General features: G+C 40.9%; 1 long non-coding RNA gene across 1 annotated transcript; it reads left to right on the top strand.

Annotated features, from left to right (window-relative positions):
- Window positions 1–849: 849 nt before the first annotated feature.
- LOC139066400 (uncharacterized) lies at window positions 850–3734 on the top strand. Its single transcript, XR_011519292.1, has 3 exons — window positions 850–1009; window positions 2158–2215; window positions 2324–3734. It is a non-coding gene; the product is annotated as an uncharacterized lncRNA (long non-coding RNA).
- Window positions 3735–6643: the final 2909 nt, after the last annotated feature.

Raw genomic sequence — 6643 nt, forward strand, 5'->3', positions numbered from 1 at the left:
AAAAAGACATTTGTTCAGAATGGGTTAATAAGCTAACTGCTAGTCATAAATAGATAGATTCCTGCCATTTCAAAAAAGAAAAATTCTAGTTTTAAAAATACGACAAACTTAAAGATAGATGAAAGGTCACCTCATTTTCACAATGCTCAGAACTGGAGTCGTTGTTTAAGGTGCTGTTGTATTGTTGTAGTCTGTCTGTAGAAGCAGGATGTGGATGAACATCTGGCCAACATCCCTGCACATGTTTTAAAAGTGATGCAAATCAACAATAACCAGAGGTAAGGCAGAGTTATCTTAAATAATCTGAAAAGTGCTAAGTATTAAAGACAGCTAGCTACGTAGCTGTGCTGCTAATTTTACCTGTAAAAAAACAAGAAAAGTCAAACTTAAAGCTTAACATATCTTCACTTGGCCTAACTGTTAGCTTGTCAGTCTGGTCAAACTAATCCCAGTTTCTTCAAACAAACACTTGAACAGGCCGTTCAAAGAGCTTTCTGCATCATGTGAGACACCGATCATTCATAACAACAGAAGTAAGACCAAAACGCCTAAGCTGTAGCTTGGAGAGCGTTTTCTTGGTGGAAGCTTACACCCAGTTGGGTTTTCCTTTCATAGGTTACACCTTGACCTCTGACAGGAAACAAATGGAGGTCAGGGGGGACAGAAAAAGTGTGCCACTCTTATTTGAATGGGAAACTGGGAATGATACTCATTTTGCAGCAAGTGAAGTCTGGCATCTATTCTCCACATCTCTTTCTTCTTGTTTTGGGGCTGGCTGAGCTGTGACAGGAAGCAGCCAGCAGATGGCAGCACTTCTTCAGAGCAAGTAAAGTAAGAAGTTCGAGTAGGACCTGGCTGCAGACACAGTGTGTCGAGAGCAAGATGGCGTGTCATTACTTTTACCGGAAAATCGACGAGCGAAAGACCTCGGCAGGAAGTTGGTCTTTTTTTGGCGGCCGCTACGTTGTTTTTGTTTCAACCATACTCGGCGGATTTCAATTGAGGAAAGGTAATGATAAGGATGATAGATAAAGAAAGAAAGATAAGGATGAAATTAACTAATTGTTGCAACCGTTCTTAGTTCTTAAATGTAGGCACTGTAGCGTTTAAAGCTTTACCAGAGAATTATTGCAAAGGCACCGTGTTTCATAGCTAATTGTATCAATATTAACACGCAGTCTTAAAATGAATGCAGGGAGTTCACAAGCTAACACAAAAGCTACATCAATAAAGCTATCAGCAATTGTAGCTTAGCTTTAACTTAGCTATTTGATTTTTCTGGTCTCCCTGTTTGTTAAAACAGTTAAAGTAATAATTTTAACTTTATATATAATTTAGATATGACATAAAGACCACGATTTCTAATACTGACTTGACTGAAACGTTATTAATACCCTTTTTTAATTAAAAAGCGTAGATTTTCAGAGATTTGTAAGTGGTTTCAATCACTAGTTTTCATACGAGACTAAAGTTAGCTTCCGATTCGGGAAATGGCTAAAGGGCTAATACACCCAATTTTTCTCTACTCTGACCATTTTTATTCTGCTCTAGCTCAAAACCTACAATACATACACTCTTCAAACCTGTTTTAGATTATTCTGGGCTCGTAGGAATGCATAAAACATAGTTTGTGATTTGTGAAACCTTCCTCTGATTTGTGAAACTTCAAAAAGACAGATTTATGAATTTATTTTTCAGCATCTGGCCCACACTGGAACTGGTCCTGTGCACCCAGAAATAAAATGTATTTTCTGGACAAGCTTAGCTTTCAATATCTCTAAATATTTTTCAGTTATTGTGTGTGGTGTGCTGGGTCATTCTACTGTGGTTGCACAAATCAGGTGTCCTGCAACAGGTACAATAACTTTGAAATAGTAGCCGCTTCTCTAATTAATGCCGCCCTCCTTCTGATTGTGTTTCAGAATAATCCTATCCTTATAAAAAATAGATATTTTTGACTGACTGCTTTGATCGGGTTTGGTTTATATTAATATTACCGGATTTAAGCACATGTAGCTGCAAATCATTCAGGAGTTACAGGCCTTAAATATAGATCTAAAATGAATATCGGACTTCTTCAAGTGACACTGACAAAACTCCTTACATGTGCTTGTATTCTTCATTTGCCAATAAGATGTATTTTTATCTAAATTACAGGACAATCGAGGCTTTGAAAAATGGAACCCAGGCAGTGATTTCAGATGGTGAAGTCAAGGTAATGTTTAATTATAATAAATTAAGACTCTAAAATTGGACATAGGATAATGCAATCTCTTGTTATCTGTGGTAATGTTGCTTATTTTTAACTCTTGTCTCTACTCAGACTGTGTATAAGGATCTCTGCAGCGGTGGAGTGAAGTCTGGCCGCATGTATCTGTGGCACAATCCAGGTGTCTCGCTTAAATTAAAGCAAAGACTAAAGCCACTGATGTTCCACTTTGCTGATGCACAGGTAAATGTATACTGACTTACAATAAGCTGCATCACATTTATTTATGTGGATGCGTGGTCAGTGGGCCACCTGGGTCCGTTGTCTAATGCTGAGAGGAACGTTTTGTTCATTTTTATGTTAACGTGTTTTATAGGTTGACGAGCTGACAGAGCGGATTGGTTCATGCTCTGGAATAGATAAACTAATAAAGAAGAGAGAGTTCCAGTTTCTGGACTTGGTGTTTGATGTCCTTGTTCCAGAGGTACAACGCAGTCTTCAGCAGTGATTGGTATAAAAGTTACTTTTCGAAAACATTTGACAGTGTATGAAGTAATCCTTAACAGAGTTTGGTGGCAGGAGAATCTCGTCTCTGCTTTTTGCGGATGATGTGGTCCTCCTAGCTTCACCCAGCTCTGACCTTCAGCTCTTGCTGGGTAGGGTCGCGGCCGAGTGTGAAGCGGCTGGGATGAGGGTCAGCACCTCCAAATCTGAGACCATGGTTCTCGACCGGAAAAGGGTGGCTTGCCAACTCCGGGTAGGGGGAGAGGTCCTACCTCAAGTGGAGGAGTTTAAGTATCTCGGGGTCTTGTTCACGAGTGAGGGTAGGAGGGATCGGGAGATCGACAGGCGGATTGGTTCAGCGTCCGAGCCGATGTGTTGTGGTGAAGAGGGAACTGAGCCAGAAAGCCAGGCTCTCGATTTACTGATCGATCTACGTCCCAATCCTCACCTATGGTCATGAGCTTTGGGTAACGACCGAAAGAACGAGATCGCGGATACAAGCGGCTGAAATGAGTTTCCTCCGTAGGGTGGCCGGGCTCAGCCTTAGAGATAGGGTGAGGAGCTCGGACATCCGGGAGGGACTCGGAGTAGAACCGCTGCTCCTCCGGATCGAAAGGAGTTAGTTGAGGTGGTTTGGGCATCTGGTCAGGATGCCTCCTGGACGCCTCCCCGGGGAGGTGTTTCGGGCAGGTCCTGCCGGCAGGAGGCCCCCGAGTCGACCCAGGACACGTTGGAGAGGTTACATCTCCAATCTGGTCCGGGAACGCCTTGGGGTCCTGCCGGAGGAGCTGGTGGAGGTGGCCGGGGAGAGGACGGTCTGGAGCTCCCTAGTTGGGATGCTGCCCCCACGACCTGGACCCGGACAAGCGGAGGAAGACGACGACGATGAAGTAATCCTGCATGTTTTTCAGGTAACAATAAAAGTGTTGGAAAAATGGGAGGGGATGAATCGATATGCAGCTGAGAAAGCCATGCTTCAGCAAATTCATTTGTACCCAAAATAAAATGGTTGTGAAATTAAGTGTTTCTTTGGTTTTATTGTCTTTCACTCAAAATAAATACCAACTAGCTAAATAGTTATCAGCTGTAGTAGTTAAATTCTGTTGCAATGAGCTGCTGTGATACACAATAGGACAGTGTTATGGATATTTAGTAACTTTTTGTTGCTGGTGAGAGAGGAGTGTTGCTGAAATGTTTTTCACTGCTTCTGGGAGTCCTGTACTTTAGCAACTGGTGTAGGTCAAAAGTTCATCTTGGGCTTAACAAAACTGAATATTTAGCAAGTACTATTTTGTTTGCACATTTTGAAAAGTCTTAGTTTAACGTGTTCTCATTTTATCCATATATGTTTTTTTAATTCACTTTACAGCCTTTTATTGTGTGTGTGTATATATACATATATATATGTGTGTGTGTGTGTGTGTATATATATGTATATGTATGTATGTATGTGCTACTGTCATAAAAATTCCCTGTCTGAAGAACAAAGGGATTTAATCAATTTTCATGCAACGCAGGTAACAACGTTACTTAAGTTTGCAAGTCCAGATCTGAAGAGAAAAAAAAAATCCGAAATAAAAAGCTTTTTCCGGTAAGTTTTGTTTTTTTAAAAACTACTTCCAGTGAAAGTAATGACTTCTGGTTAAGGTAATGACCCACCGTGTAATTTTTCTCTTAAATGTGTACAAATCGAAGAGAAAAGCGACACGGTATGGTTTTGACAAATCCAAACTACTTTTGTGCTTTGTCAATAAAGCGTATTCAAGAAAAAAAACTACTTCCGGCAAAGGTAATGACCCGAAAAAAAAACTACTTCCGGCAAAGGCAATGAGTTCCGGCGAAGGTAATGACACTTGTTTTTCCGGATACGTCATTTCCTGTCACGGCAAAGACGCCAGCTGATGTCTGCAGCCAGATGCTCTTGGGAAGTTCAGCCAAGTTCCCATATAGGGAGCCCAAGTCTCCTCCCTTTCCTGTCGGCTCATGGGTCCCTGGAAGAACAAAAAAGTGAAGTCAACGGAGCTAAAAGAGCTACTTTCTAGTCTGCTCTGCCTTACGCCCTGGATCGCACAATTTAAATGGAAACTAATTATGTGTGTTTCAACAACGCCTGTCACGTACTTTGAGATTTATCAGCTTGTAAATGTTCATAATCAGCATGACTACAAAACAGATATCGGTACGTCGCATATGTGTCGTCACCACATAATCTCCTCGTGACTTAGGCTCCCTATGCCGATACCTAACTGCCATTCAGTGTCTGTACCGACCTCTTACATTCCCACATCTCAAAGTTCAGATTCACAGAAGAACTTATGAATCCAAAACTAGAAAAATTCTGACTAATTACTTGGTATCAGATCATCAACTAATTCTCCTAAAATTAACTACTTTTATTTGAAAATATATATTTTCATAAAAGGCACTTGAGCCTTTTCTCCTGCAGCAATGGATTGTGGGTAATACACTTCACCCAAGTCTGCACCGCTGCAGACTTGGGTGAAGTGCGGATCATGGGTGCAAAAGGATCGTGATCAACTTTTGCATTTGAGAATCGAGAAACCCTACGCACTCGCACCCCTGGTCGGGATCTTGCAATCACAGGGCACAAGTGTGGAAGTGCAAGTTTTGGGAATGGGCCAAAAATGTTTCATTTAAACAATCACATGACAGAGCCAGGGTTCCTCATGCTTTTATTGTGAAAGAGCTCTTCAGTGAGCATCAGGCTTCACTTTCAGAGCTTGATTAACCCATTGGGGTTTGAGTAAAATGACCTTTCCTTTGAGTTGCATTTTTTTCTCCAAGATCTTGTATTGGTGATGGGAGAAATGAAACACTACATAGGTCATCTTGAGAAAAAAGTGTTCCAAACTAAACCAAAATCAGCAGAGGTTCTGCTTGAGGCAGATTTCGTAGGGACAGTACAAATTCCTAGAGAAAGAATTAAGTTATCAGAGTTACACACAAGTTTTCGATCAGACGTGTATAACCAGCCAGTTTGGGGGAATGGACGCTCCTGTTTGCTGTGGAGGAGACACTGACGTCTCATCTAGAGATGGCTGAACTGATGCAGTCTGGTTTCCGGATGGCTATCGGACGAACTGCCACTGGATGCTGTCTGTGTGCTGAACATCTATATAATGTGACATTGGGACATTTTGAAGTATACCGTATGCACGCCACTGAACCACGTCTCACTTCCAGTCTGGCTCATGAAATTTCATTAACTTCATGAAAGTCTGCATGTGAATGCTCTGATTGAACATCATTTTTTTGTTATTTGCAAAAGCCATATGGAAAACTGACCGCGTCCGTTCCATATTCAGTGTATGATCCCTTCTGTGCACCAAACTTGATAGTAGGGTTGTCACGATACTAAAATTTCAAACTCGATTCAATACTGGAATAAAACCTCGATACTCGATTTCGATACTATTTAAAAAACCCAATTTATTGAACAAGTTTATTAAAAAAATAACATTCCTCAATTTATATTGCAAAAATTAAATGTTAAGAATTAAGTGTGTAAAGTGCTTAAACCTTTCAAGTATCAGCATTTTTTAAAACGTGCATACAAAAACTGGAGAAAGTTAACACTTTAAATCATGAATTGTCTCACTATATATACACTATTTGCAGAGTGATGTTCTGCGGCTTAAACTCTGTTTAAGGTGCATTTTTGTCATAAGCTGTAATGCCATATGTTTTGTTCTGTACTTTTGAACAACTCTGTTGGTCAATAAAGGGAGAAAACAAATTTCTCCACAGTAGGACAAAGGTACATCTACCGGTAATCTTAATAAAAACAGATTGGCGCACGGCAGTGACGTCATCAAAAGCGCTGGTTAATTAGCCGCGGCTAGTCTGTTCACGCCTAGAAATCCCAGACTCGCTCCAAATGAACAGGGGAATCACGTTAATGACTCCTAA

This window comes from Nothobranchius furzeri, chromosome 2, assembly GCF_043380555.1.
Source record: "Nothobranchius furzeri strain GRZ-AD chromosome 2, NfurGRZ-RIMD1, whole genome shotgun sequence".
In the NCBI taxonomy this organism is placed as follows: domain Eukaryota; kingdom Metazoa; phylum Chordata; class Actinopteri; order Cyprinodontiformes; family Nothobranchiidae; genus Nothobranchius; species Nothobranchius furzeri.